The sequence below is a fragment of the Liolophura sinensis genome, chromosome 8, assembly GCF_032854445.1.
Source record: "Liolophura sinensis isolate JHLJ2023 chromosome 8, CUHK_Ljap_v2, whole genome shotgun sequence".
Taxonomy (NCBI): Eukaryota; Metazoa; Mollusca; class Polyplacophora; order Chitonida; family Chitonidae; genus Liolophura; species Liolophura sinensis.
Genome location: NC_088302.1, coordinates 20,740,238 through 20,755,875, shown reverse-complemented (window position 1 = coordinate 20,755,875; position 15,638 = coordinate 20,740,238).

The following is a 15,638-nucleotide window of genomic DNA, read 5'->3' as shown; positions in this document are numbered from 1 at the left end:
GCTCGGGAAGTCATTTTTCTGCCCAAAGGAGTCATCACAATTACAGTGTTAGCCAACAACGCTTCAAGGTGTCGATCTAAACAAACACAACTTTGTCCTAAACCCAAAAGTCGTTGATAACACCTATTCCAGGCGCAGTGTGTAGTATAAACATTTATATTTCTTGCTAGACCATACAATGCTAGTTAACCTATTCGGATGACGGTCAAAATTTTTATAAACTCACCATGACCAACAGTTTCATGTCGTGTTACACAAATGACCTGTTTTTCTCCACTCGTCAAATAAAAGATACAGAAAATTTAAAAAAAAAAGTATATCTAAACTCGTTTATGAAAAAACCTCATTTTATGTCAGCACTGGTTGTTTTTTTACTTCAGGACTGGCATTTCATAACTGGTTAATTTTTATTTCGCTACCGGTTGTTTTTTGTGAGTTATTTCGTTACTGGAGTTTTGTATCACCACTGTATGTAACAGTTGTCCTTCAGACTGACTTGCAATCCAAAAGACAGCATTTGTTCGAGCGTAAGCAGGCAGGATATTCCGCTGCAGTACTGAGTCTGACCATGCTGATCGAATAATTAAAAGATACCAGAGCAATAGCTGCTTGACATCATCAATTTGTTCGCGTACCTAAGCCAGTAGGATTCACAAAGATATTCGTAAAGTCGATGCTTGTAACACGTAACGGCGCCTTCCCTATACGTGTGCCTATGATTAAATCTTCTTTTGACCATTTGTCACAAAGATATTTTTTTGACAGCACACATACAAGTAGGCTCAATTCAGGGAGGGTCGAGTCACACCTAAGACTTTAAAAGAGGAAATTGTAACTTCCTTGCTTGGCGCTCGGGCGGGGCGCCTTACTTACCTTCGGTAAGTCGTCTCAGTGAAGCAGCACTGGAAAAAAGAGCGGTGAAAATCCGTCCTGCAACAAGGATGTACATTACATACACCCTAAGGATTCCTTCGTCGTCCTATAACTGGAAAATTGTTGAGCACGACGTTAAACCCCAAGCACTCACTCATTCAATTCAGGGAGTAAAAGGGAGCTCAGTATTTGTGACACCTGATAAACAGTATCTATGTAAGGTCTTGTCTGTGGGTGTAAACAAATTCTTAGGGGACATTTATTTATTTGATTGGTGTTTTATGCCGTGCTCAAGAATATTTCACTTATACGACGGCGGGCAGCATTATCGTGGGTGGAAACCAGGCAGAGCCCGGGGGAAAAAAACGACCGTTCGCAGGTTGCTGACAGACCTTCCCACTTACATGAGTAAGTGGGAAGGATGAGCTGGATTTGAACTCACAGCGACCGCATTGGTGATGAAGCTCCTGGGTCATTACGCTGCGCTAGCACGCTAATCAACTGAGCCACAGAGCCCCCCCCCCCCCCCCCCCCACCCCCACCAGACGAAATTCAAAAGACTGGTCAATGATATCTTTTTACAATTGAGCAATTGTGAAGATTTCAATGATCATTTTCGGTGAAGTATGGAGTGGCCTTGTGATACATCTGGAACAAATTTTGGACCGTTTTATACTGGCTAATCTAATAATGAGCATGAATATAGTAAAACCCTCACAGCACTGACGGTAAAACCCGAGCAGCGACGACAGCGCGATATTTGGCAAAAGATCACACGTAACTGGTGAAAAGATCACACGTAACTGGCGAAACAGCTCGGTCTTTATTCTAACTGTTTATGTAAATGCTTAAATGGTAGCAAATTACACGCCCCCTAGAGGCATGGCTTATGCAGAATCAGATGAAAAAGGGAGCGCAGTATTGTTACTCGTAATTAGTACACGTCACTGGTCTAGAATTATTCAAAATTCTGTGTTGTCATCACATTAAATAAACAATATTAACATGAAGCGTGAAGTAACGATCATTTGGCGGGGTCATGCTTTAGTTAAGATCAAACAACGCCTTTGGACACAAAGTCCGTGGTGTTGTAGATTATTCCCTATATTCTCGATTACAACCGAGAATAGTAAGGCTCCAAAGAATGAATGGCTTCAACAGATATTGACCTGGTATGATAAGGCGGGGAATCGACCCCAGTGCAAGAAATTGTGCTCCTCCAGAAGCGAAACTGACTATAGCTGTTAGTGACAGCTGCTCACATAGTCCTAAGGCTACTATTTCAGTTCTGTTTTACTTTTCTTTTCCTGTTATATGGCAAGCCTGCAACTTTTTTATAAGCTTTTATTTGGCATTCTGCAGGGGTTAAGCCGTGTTCACGCTGATAGATTTGATATATTTATTTATTTAATTGGTGTTTTACGCCGTACTTAAAGAATACTTCACTTTCATACGACGGTGGCCATCGAATTGACTAGTTGAACCTACATAAGATACATGTTATTGCAGATGGCGCATCCAAACGATTCGATTTGTCGAACTCCACAAATTGTACGAAACATCATTTGTTCTGTTTTTGATGGACAAGTCAAATGCGACGAGGCTTGATGACAAATCGCGCCGAGTGAATGCAGCTTTATTATTCGGGCTACTGAAAACAGTTGTGTGTGAAAGGTAAGAACAACGCGTTAGCTGATGCTTTGTCTTTTTTTGTTAATTTTGTTACATTGAATACTGCATTTGACTTGTTTTGAAATACGTCTTACTGTTGCTGGTATAGTCTATTTCTTTTAGAGAATCGCCTACACTCAACTCTCTGTAAAATCAGTCATACACGCGATCCGAGATGATAAAGCTTAGTTTCGGCACCAAGATCTCATTTCCTCGAGTGACGTCATAATTATTCAAAAACAAGTTGCATGGTGCACAATGGGCGTGGAGAGTGTTTTTTTTTTACAATAGCTGCACCAAAAAGCGGCGTGAACAAACTTCATGCAATAACACAGTCTACACTACAGTCTCCTCGGATAAGTAGATAGCTTTAATTTCCTAATATCCATATCTGACACTATACTGCAGTGACATCATATGCTACAAGAGATAAAGTAGAATTGATCTATTAAGGCTATATTATATTAAAATGAGCGAACGATTTTAAATATGGCAGAGGCAGAAACACGGTTTCCAGCAAAGTCGACAGCAGTTCAGGTTACTTTAGTCTCCCTCCTTCACAACATGTTGAACTCCGCCTAATACCCAGCATGCCACTGTTTTTTAATATTTATGACGTTACCCGAGGCAATTGGTTCTTGTCTTCGAAAGCAATCTTATGAACATAGTGAATTAGGAAAAGTGTTCTGACTTCATTTTCCTAGCAAAAATATGAACTTCAAACATGTCAATGTGTAGAGCTTGTGTTGTTACGTGTCACTGACTAAAGGCAAGTTTCGTAGGTAATATGAGTGATTTCAGAGACAGCTGAATATAGGCGACTCTCTAAAAGTAATAGACTATAGCAGACAAATTACAAAATTTTTGTTTTTACTGACACGGAGAGGTGTTACATATGTGTAGATAGATTTCATTTTCCTTATTAACTTTAATGGGTGTTTATAATAATGTGTGTTGATTTCATTGTGTAAGGATCGACTTTCCAGCCAGTCTACCAATCATTCCGGAAATGTTTCCCGTAGAGGAAATGCCTTTTTGATACCTGCCGTAGCTACACAGGTTAGGCACTAGGATTTTCAGCCCATGTTAACCATGTAGATATTCATAAGTCTTGGGTTGTATGGTATTCAAAGGGGACCGGGTGACAGCCAGCCAATCTGGTGCAGTGAACTGAAGTTCATTCTTGAAAGAACAACGTTCATGGGGCCTCCGTGGCTCAGTCGGTTAGCGCGCTAGCGCAGCGTAATGACCCAGAAGCCTCTCACCAATGCGGTCGCTGTGAGTTCAAGACCAGCTCATGCTGCCTTCCTCTCCGGCCGTACGTGGGAAGGTCTGGCAGCAACCTGCGGATGGTCGTGGGTTTCCCCCGGGCTCTGCCCGGTTTCCACCCACCATAATGCTGGCCGCCGTCGTATAAGTGAAATAATCTTGAGTACGGCGTAAAACACCAATCAAAAAAAAAAAAAAAAAAAAAAAAAACAACGTTCATGATTCAGGGCCTTCAAAAAAAAGACTGTGTCCTTTTAGTATATGTATCATCAAAAGGCCTGATTGAGAATTCTGTCAGTTCTTTTCGTGTTAATTCTGCCCCTGAAGTGAAATCTTCCAACTGTCCAAATCAATGTTGGAGCTTAACTGGTGTGTAGTGTCAGTGGAATTACAGGCTAATTTTTTGATTTGGCCAGGCCGTGATTAAAAAAAATGTAAAAGGCCTGACGGTCCGATAAAATTCGAAAGCTACTAGTCCTGTTTGTCTAGGAAAAATGTTCGTAGGGGTACATGTCGTTATAAACGAGTGTATCTGTTTCGCTAAACTATTAAGCTTTTTTCTATTTTTCAGAGCTTGTATTTTTTTCGATGAAGATTCTGTTCTTCTTTAAACGATATTCAATGCTACAGTACAAGCACCAGTATTCACAAGCAGGCGCCCCTCGCCCTGTCGGAAGTCGTACACTAGGCTGGCCTTGTCAAGGAAATTTTGATTAGTAATGGCCATTAAGCTGTTAACAAGGCACGAGGCTGTCTTAAATTGACTTACAAGTGTATCTCAAATGATATTTGAATATAGTTCTATCCCTGAGTCATCCGTATTTTCGTTACAAAAGACAAATGCAAAATTCTATGCAAAGATGCCCACTAGGCCTTCATGTACATTGGTGTATAAAGTGAAATTTTGGGCTAGTGAAAATTGATTTCATCACGAAAGGACCTTATCACCACTCAAGAAAAACTACGGTCTTTAGATCTTACTACATGTATGGTCCGCTATAATGATAGATGTGTGCTCCACTCCGGATGGATTATTTATGTCACATGAAGCCTAGGGTGTTTACAACCAGTCACGCGAGGAACTACTTTTGCTTGATCTGGAATCTTTTGAAATATGCACAGGAGAAAAACAGGCAAGTATGGCAGATGAATTGCTAAAGGGAGATGGCGTTTACCAAGATTTTCACGCATCTACAATTTAAGATGCTGGCGTGATACAGAGCACATGAGAAATATAGTGCTGGTCGCCCCGGTGTAAACATATTTGACATCAGTGAGGCGTTATGTTTTGTGTCTTTTTGTAAGGCGTTTTGTGGTCACGCAGCTTTACAAATAAATTCATTCAGTGGTATTTGAACGTTTCGATTTTCATTCTATTTGGAATAGATCTTGCAATGCACATAGACGTGGATACATCAGTGTTGATGTCGATTAACCGGATTCTGTTCAATACGGTTTCAGCAACGAGTGGAGCATTATAAATGTGATAGTCGTCAGACAGGAATTGCTACAACACGAAGCATAGCTGCTTTGGTTTTAAGGATTCACGGATTTCAGTTATACATGGTCTACAGTTAGAATAACATAGTGTCCTCAGTCAGAATAATACAGTGTCATCAGTCAGAATAACACAGTGTCCTCCGTCAGAATTATACAGTGTCCTCCGTCAGAATAATACAGTGTCCTCAGTCCGAACTTTATACATGATCTACAGTTAGAATAACACAGTGTCCTCAGTCAGAATAATACAGTGTCCTCCGTCAGAATAATACAGTGTCCTCCGTCAGAATTGTACAGTGTCCTCCGTCAGAATTATACACTGTCCTCAGTCAGAATAACACAGTGTCCTCCGTCAGAATAATACAGTGTCCTCAGTCAGAATAACACAGTGTCCTCAGTCAGAATAACACAGTGTCCTCCGTCAGAATTATACAGTGTCCTCCGTCAGAATAATACAGTGTCCTCAGTCCGAACTTTATACATGATCTACAGTTAGAATAACACAGTGTCCTCAGTCAGAATAATACAGTGTCCTCCGTCAGAATTGTACAGTGTCCTCCGTCAGAATAATACAGTGTCCTCAGTCAGAATTGTATACATGGTCTACAGTTAGAATAACACAGTGTCCTCAGTCAGAATAACACAGTGTCCTCCGTCAGAATTATACAGTGTCCTCCGTCAGAATAACACAGTGTCCTCAGTCAGAATTGTATACATGGTCTACAGTTAGAATAACACAGTGTCCTCAGTCAGAATAACACAGTGTCCTCAGTCAGAATAATACAGTGTCCTCCGTCAGAATAACACAGTGTCCTCCGTCAGAATAATACAGTGTCCTCAGCCAGAATAACACAGTGTCCTCAGTCAGAATAACACAGTGTCCTCCGTCAGAATAATACAGTGTCCTCAGTCAGAATTGTATACATGGTCTACAGTTAGAATAACACAGTGTCCTCAGTCAGAATAACACAGTGTCCTCCGTCAGAATAATACAGTGTCCTCCGTCAGAATTGTACAGTGTCCTCCGTCAGAATAATACAGTGTCCTCAGTCAGAATTGTATACATGGTCTACAGTTAGAATAATACAGTGTCCTCCGTCAGAATAACACAGTGTCCTCCGTCAGAATAATACAGTGTCCTCCGTCAGAATAACACAGTGTCCTCCGTCAGAATAATACAGTGTCCTCCGTCAGAATAACACAGTGTCCTCCGTCAGAATAATACAGTGTCCTCAGCCAGAATAATACAGTGTCCTCCGTCAGAATAATACAGTGTCCTCAGCCAGAATAATACAGTGTCCTCCGTCAGAATAACACAGTGTCCTCCGTCAGAATAATACAGTGTCCTCCGTCAGAATTGTAAAGTGTCCTCCGTCAGAATAATACAGTGTCCTCCGTCAGAATTGTATACATGGTCTACAGTTAGAATAACACAGTGTCCTCAGTCAGAATAACACAGTGTCCTCCGTCAGAATAATACAGTGTCCTCCGTCAGAATTGTACAGTGTCCTCCGTCAGAATAATACAGTGTCCTCAGTCAGAATTGTATACATGGTCTACAGTTAGAATAATACAGTGTCCTCCGTCAGAATAACACAGTGTCCTCCGTCAGAATAATACAGTGTCCTCCGTCAGAATAACACAGTGTCCTCCGTCAGAATAATACAGTGTCCTCAGCCAGAATAATACAGTGTCCTCCGTCAGAATAACACAGTGTCCTCAGTCAGAATTATAATAATACAAGGCCTACAGTCAGAATTATACATTATCCTCTGCCAGAATTATATATGGTCTACAGTCAGAATTACACCACATCATCAACGAGAATTATACATGGTCTACAGTCAGAATCTTACAGCATCCTCTGCCAGGATGATACAAGGTCTACAGTCAGAATTATACAGCATCCTCTGTCAGAATGATACATGGTCTACAGTCAGAATCTTACAGCAGCCTCTGTCAGAATTATACATGGTCTACAGTCAGAATCTTACAGCATCGTCTGTCAGAATGTTACATGGTCTACAGTGAAAATCTTACAGCATCCTCTGTCAGAATGATACATGGTCTACAGTCAGAATCTTACAGCATCCTCTGTCAGAATGATACATGGTCTACAGTGAAAATCTTACAGCATCCTCTGTCAGAATGATACATGGTCTACAGTCAGAATCTTACAGCATCCTCTGTCAGAATGATACATGGTCTACAGTGAAAATCTTACAGCATCCTCTGTCAGAATGTTACATGGTCTACAGTCAGAATCATACAGCATCCTGTTCCAGAATGATACAAGGTCTACAGTCAGAATCTTACAGCATCCTGTTCCAGAATGATACAAGGTCTACAGTCAGAATCTTACAGCATCCTCTGTCAGAATTATACAAGGTCTACAGTCAGAATTATACAGCATCCTCTGTCAGAATGATACAAGGTCTACAGTCAGAATCTTACAGCATCCTCTGTCAGCATTATACAAGGTCTACAGTCAGAATCTTACAGCATCCTCTATCAGCATTATACATGGTCTACAGTCAGAATCTTACAGCATCCTCTGTCAGAATGTTACAAGGTCTACAGTCAGAATCTTACAGCATCCTCTGTCAGAATCTTACAAGGTCTACAGTCAGAATCTTACAACATCCTCTGCCAGAATGATACATGGTCTACAGTCAGAATCTTACAGCATCCTCTGTCAGGATGATACATGGTCTACAGTCAGAATTATACAGCATCCTCTGTCAGAATTATACATGGTCTACAGTCAGAATCCTACAGCATCCTGTGCCAGAATGATACAAGATCTACAGTCAGAATCTTACAGCATCCTCTGTCAGAGTGATACAAGGTCTACAGTCAGAATCATACAGCATCCTCTGTCAGCATTATACATGGTCTACAGTCAGAATCTTACAGCATCCTCTGTCAGAATGTTACAAGGTCTACAGTCAGAATTATACAGCATCCCCTGTCAGAATTATACATGGTCTACAGTCAGAATCCTACAGCATCCTGTGCCAGAATGATACATGGTCTACAGTCAGAATCTTACAGCATCCTGTGCCAGAATGACACATGGTCTACAGTCAGAATCTTACAGCATCCTCTGTCAGAATGATACATGGTCTAGAGTCAGAATCATACAGCATCCTCTGTCAGCATTATACATGGTCTACAGTCAGAATCTTACAGCATCCTCTGTCAGAATGTTACAAGGTCTACAGTCAGAATTATACAGCATCCCCTGTCAGAATTATACATGGTCTACAGTCAGAATCCTACAGCATCCTGTGCCAGAATGATACATGGTCTACAGTCAGAATCTTACAGCATCCTGTGCCAGAATGACACATGGTCTACAGTCAGAATCTGACAGCATCCTCTGTCAGAATGATACATGGTCTACAGTCAGAATCTTACAGCATCCTCTGTTAGAATGATACATGGTCTACAGTCAGAATCTTACAGCATCCTCTGTCAGAATGTTACATGGTCTACAGTCAGAATCATGCAGTATCCTCTGTCAGAATGATACATGGCCTACAGTCAGAATCATGCAGTATCCTCTGTCAGAATGATACATGGCCTACAGTCAGAATTATACAGCACCCTCTGTCAGAATTATACATGATCTACAGTCAGAATCTTACAGCATCCTGTGCCAGAATGATACATGGCCTACAGTCAGAATTATACAGCACCCTCTGTCAGAATTATACATGATCTACAGTCAGAATTATACAGCACCCTCTGTCAGAATTATACATGATCTACAGTCAGAATCTTACAGCACCCTCTGTCAGAATTATACATGGTCTGTATAATTCTGGCTGTAGACCATGTATAATTCTGACAGAGGATACTGCATGATTCTGACTGTAGACCTTGTATCACTCTGACAGAGGATGCTGTAAGATTTTGACAGTAGACCTTGTATCTAGAAAAAATAGAAAAAAGTAGAAAAAATATACTGTACCATGTGACCTGTCAGGCAACTATTTTTTCATTATATTTACTATTACATGGACATCTGAAAAAGACTGACAAAAGTTTTTTAGAGCAGAAGTTGGGAAAAATTGAAGAGCTCAGCATTTATAGTGAAGTTCCTGGGTATACACGATACTTTGTGCCATATAGCCCTACGTGGATTGGCCAGTCCGACAAAACAACAAGTTATTGCCTTCGGTCTGTATAACTCATGGATTCATTCTTGGTTTCCATTGGTCAATATACGGTCGCATGATATTCCGCAAAACATAATGCACAACCATCACGAACTCAAACAAAGTAACGTTACGCTCACAAAACATTATCACACGTTCGAGAGTGCTCCTGTCTTTATTCTACTGCAGTAACCCCCTTTGTATACTTCTCTGACGTCTGCTTGTTTGTAAAGAAGACAACCACATGATGGGTAACTCGACTATCGATGTACAAATTCGGCTGTTTTTGTATAATAATTACATATTATGCCAAATAATATATAATTATAATATACAATAATTATATATAATATTATAATTTGCTATAGTACATAGAGTGTATGCTGAAGGATATCAAGAATTGTCTGCTCTCAACCAGTGATGTTCAACTCCTGCATCGTATTCGTTAAAGAGCTACTTTAGTGTTAAGACATGTATGTCTTAAAGGCAAGGTAAAATGATAAGGATTGGCATAGTCGGAATTGCTTTCTTAAATTGTAGAAAAAACGTATTGTAAGCTGTTGTTGTTAGTTCGGGAGGATAGAGACGTCATGCAAGAACTTGACCTCACCCATCACTGACTTAGAAACAAATGGCATCATGGTCTACAGTGTCACTTACGCGACGTCATATCAATATTACTACGTCACATCAGGAAATTTTACGGAAACTGCCGAAGATTTTGCTTTTCAGGACTCTTCACTCATAGGGGTTAAATATCGTTATTCTGCGTAAATTTTTGTGAACCGTGGTGACAGCTATATTTAAACATCACTTCTCTCGAGCCTACAATTGCTGATATCCCATCGCTCAGTATGCATCACGAGCATATCATGGGTAACTGACGCAAAGCATCGTATATAATTTGTTAAACTCTTATCACCGAATACATCGAAGCAAACGTAACTTTCAACGTAGAATTTAAAAACTTCTAAAATACTGATTTGACTCTGGGTCATACGTGAGCTCATGTCTTATCGGGTAAAATGTCAAACAAGCTGGGAACCGTGAGATATTCTCGTCTATCTTGTTGATACGTCTGCACTAAACACGCCGGGTTAATATAAAGTGATAATATCCGCTTTAATTAATTAATTAATTAGTTAATGTATTTATTTGATTGGTGTTTTATGCCGTACTGAAGAATATTCTACCTTCAACAAGTTATCCCCGTTTTCATCAGCAATTGTCATAACGTTAGTTACCATGCATCTAAATAACTAAATCAACTGTCACATCCACAACCAACTGTTACATGTTCAAACTATCGTACCAGTAATTAATAACATTGCGGAACTAATGTATATGTCATGTACATACATAAATACTACAGTAACACATTGGCTAAGGAGCCCATGAACAAACGAGTAGGAAGTATAAAGATTATCTGTTGTATACAACAATAATTCAGGCATATGGAAAGAGAGGAAACTCGATCCGAACAGTAGGTTAGGAAAAGCATGTTCGTTTACGCGTTGAGTTCCAGTCCAAAGATGTACCCCTGGATTATATAACTTTTAGTGCAGTTGTAAATAAAATCCACACGTCGAAATAATGAAAGAACGTTTAGACAGGAATTTGGAAAACAAGATTTGTGTTACAGACGACTTACAAAGACGCCCCTGTTACTGAATAGTGTAGGCCAATATATTATGGAGGCTTGGTAGAATCTCATTTTTCTTACGCCTCAAAATATAACCAACACCTCTGAAAGTTAATTTATCTCTAGTGGATTTGGCGCAGCTTTTGTTGTTGTTTTGATTATGTAAAAAGGCTTGTCCCACGCTAATTGCAAGGCGAGTCAGTGGTTGTTAGACAGGTCTATCTCATCTCGTCCCGTCGCTCGTCGATACGAACCAGACATCGCTGGCAATCCAACCAACTAGCATCAATGACTCTTGCTAGAGACCTTATAACTGTGGATGCAGGGTGTGGAGGGGATAGGTAGGATGACATCCTGGGACATCGGTTTCGTGTTTCACAGGTGTAATCTGAAGAGATCTTTAGAACTTACACACCTCACATCCAAGAAGGTGCTGTTCCTATTTAAACGTACGTCTACATGGATGCTTATGTTATACGTCCATGAGTTCAGGTCCAGCTCATGTTGGCTTTGTTAGCAAGCTGCGGATAGTCGTGAGTTTCCTCTGGTCTCTGCCCGGTTTCCTCCCACCACAATGCTCGCAGTAGTGGTTTAAGTAGTATTCTTTAGTATTTGTATGGCGTAAAACACAAATCAAAAAAATAAATAAATTATACGCTCCCCAACAGTCATTCCTAATAGGAAGTGAAAACAGACAGAGCGGACTGCATATCCGGCGCTGCTCATCAGTTAATAATTATTGGACCATAAATCGCACGCTGTCTTGTACTCGAATATCGATTAAAGTGTTTACGATATGAAAGAAGCCAGGCGTCAACAAGTAAGTTGCACGACGCGAGCCCTAGTTCCATGGTAGACAGCTGCGGCCGGCAGTGAATTGTGACTGACGTACGCGTTCTTATACTACGACAGTGGAAATTACCCCCTTCGCCATTGATTGGTAGAGAGGATAATCCCGCTTGACCTACTGAGCTGTCCATGTACCTTTTCTCATGGAGATCGCATGAGTGTTTGTGTGTTCGTTAGGACCTAGTCACAATACATATCGACAAATTACACCAGGATGTCGAGTGTATGTCGGAAAAGCGCGAGCGCGAGATGATAAAGCTAGTTAATCAATGAGTTGGTCTGGCCTACGAGCTTATAGTCTCACTGTATCTAACATCGATCTAGCAACGGCGTCCAGACCCTATAGATGCAGGTCTTAGTTCGCTCTCTGGGCAAGGAGTGGAGGCAGTTGCCGTGACAGACTCTCCAATAACACATGTCCGTGTCAACGTGCTCTGTCTGCAGCTTGCTCCCTGCTTGTACTCTGGGTCGCTAGTCAAGCCATCCCGATACACCTGGAGATTGTGATATTCCAAGAAAGCTTTTGTTGCGAGTCAAGTACTGTTCATTGCCCACCGACATTCACTTGGTTGCTCAAGGAATACCTGAATATCATAAGACAAAGCGGATTCAAGTAGTATTTGGAGTTTTTCTCTCTGCCGATTTCTTTTGAGGTGGCCGGGGCCGGGGATCGTTTTCTCTTTTTCTTCGTTTGGTTTTACATTCGGCCGCTTAGCATCCCACTTCAGATATACAAATCGAATGCGTGTGTGGGAGGCATGAAACAGAAACACTGTCAGTGATTGAGTGGGAAGAGCCGTCTGCGTCCACAGAAAATTTCGGCTATGACAGTGCCACAGACCATGTAAAAGTGCGCTACTCCAGTCGTTCGACACAATGGATCGGTTAAGCTGTGTTGTGCGGCTCCATACGGCTTTTAAATGGTTTATAGTCGTGTTTCTCTGTGTTATGGGGCAATTGCCAGCTGTAGTTTGTGGCAGTTGTCACCGACACTGTGTCTGCAGGCACGGATTGATGGAATGTAACACAAACGGCACACTGACAGTGTTTCCGGTCTTGGATTCTCCTCGCCTCATGGAAAACATCACGGAAATGTAAGTATATACACTACTTCTATACTAAATCTTTTTTTGTAGTCTTCTTGAGCCACAGTAAGTATGAGTAGGGCATATATAATTACTGTGTATTTATTTAATTCCTTATCACTGTGTATAATGAACGGCCGAATTGTAGAATGAACGTGAGCCTGACGTGTTTCGAAGGCACACTGTTTGTGTATTACGTTGTGTAAACTAATTATTCGTACTCATGGATTTGGGTTATATTGTTACTCTTTTGTGATGCTATGCGAACATTCATTTATTTGTTGATATTGTTAAAAAAATGCATATATAATTCGGGGAGTGTATTTTATATTGTACTACTATTTATTGGATCACAAAAATCCCAACCCCTAAGCTGGACACTTACCTGTATCCAGTTGTTCCACTGATAAATTTTCGAGCAAAACACAGGTTGTAGTACCCCGAAGTGTGAAACCAGAATAAAGCTATGTATGTACACACATATATCTGTATGTTATGCGTTGCAACCCATTTAATACTCCTGATGGTGGCGTAATGAAATGTTGAAATACTGTGTGCAGAGTGGTTGCGTTTTTGTTTCGGTATAACACTAAGCTTGTGTTTTATGTGATGCGTACTGTATGTGCCGTCGGAAAAGGGTATAAAACGGAGATACATTCTTTGTCGATGCTATGTAGCGATTCTCCTCTTCACCCACACACGGTCAGTTATGAACCGGAAAGCCATTCGTTATCAACATTCCACCAAGCGCTAGACAATATGCCACAGTTTTCTCGGATACCTCCTTGTTCTTCAATCACATTCTGCAGCGAAAAAGAATGAAACAGTAAATGGTTGGATTCAATGTGTTGCTTCACTTGTATAGATCAGAGGGAAAAAAGAGACATAGCCGCTTATCCAAGAACACTTTAGAAAAACTGTAAATGGAAATCAGTATCAGATATGAACAGAACCGTAAAAAATGAAAATGAGAAAATCGTACGTGTACACTTTTACTGTATGGTTTAGTCTCTTATGTATTATGTGTGCAGATAAAGTTTTTGCTGAATGCATGGGAAAACTTTTTAACTCTTCGTCTGGAAGGACGGGAATGAATGATGTTTTAAAACCAGAATCGGAATAGTACATGTGACGTGCGCAGTGTTAACAACATCCTGGTGTTGACACCGTCTAAGATATAGCAACAAAGGCACTGACAGCCATATGAATAGGCCACGTTGGCAGTGTCACTAACCCGGGTGAAAAAGCTTCACCGGCCCGTTGTTTGGAGTACAAACAAACTTGATCCAGTACTTTCATGAAAGCAGATTCACCTAACAAACAACAGATAAAAGACAAACCTTCCTGCCATGTATGCCATAATGCATGAATTATTCTCACTTATTGATATCTCAAAAGTTCCTTTTTATGAAAAAGCGGATCAAACACGGAATGGCTATAACTAATTTATTGATTCTCTTACGGATCAAACAGAAGTTTATGTCACTGATCTGCAAATGTAAACAATGTACCTAAGGTATTTTAGAATGGCAATGATACAAAGGAAACAGTGTGTTGGCTACAAAGCTACTTATCAGTCGACTGTTGCTATGTTGTGGCCACAACGTTTTTGACCAGCTTTGAAGGACAAGGAATCTCGCTAACTCTGCCATCCCCAATTGGGTGTACGGGTATTGTTTTTTTCACATAGCAGTTGTAATCTGTTTTGACCTTGATCTCTCTCCGCAAAGTTACCTGAGGCCTGAGTTCAACGTAAAATCAAACCAAAGCCCATATGCTGTCACAAAGGTGAAATAAATAAATAGGGCCTTAGTTAAACACAAGCGTTGATATAGTGTAATAATATTTTTATTTATTCTGACATAACCATTAATTTTTTCGGTTATTATAAGTATTTTATTTATTTAATTGATTGATTGGAGTTTTACGCCATAATATGTAAACTGTACGACGGTGATCAGCATTATAGTCGGAGGAAACCGGGCAGAGCTCGGGGGAAACCTACGGCCATCGCGGGGCATGTTGCTGCCAGACCGAGGACCGGGGATGAAACAAGCATGGCATGCTAACCATTAGGCCACGGAGACCCCCCCCCCCCCCCCCCCCCCCACTCTCTCCATTATATGTATATATGCACGCTTGGGGTTTTACGCCATACTTAACATTTTTTAGAGTCATATGACGACCCGGATCCCCGCCCCAACCCCTCCCCTCCCCTTCATCCCATTATAAGCAGGCATGATTCTTTTAACCACAGCTTGGGGATGTATCGTTAGTATGGCAAAGCTTTGAACTTGATTTTCGTTGGGATTCTGTCTTCAACTAGTTTCACTCAAAATTAATTGTTTTCTGAAAAGCACTTCAAACACTTCCGCCAGAATAATTGTTGTTATGATTTTAGGGCGCCCCTTTATGAGAAGAATTGATTGTTCGGCTGATTGTGTGAGTTTTCCTTTAGCCTCACCATGTAATAAAGGATGGTAATATGGTGGAAAGTAGAACATTGGCAGAGTTTAATACAGCTGCCTCTCACATAAGGAAGTGTCGGAAACAGTTGTTGATGGTACGTTACAAATTACCTTTTTT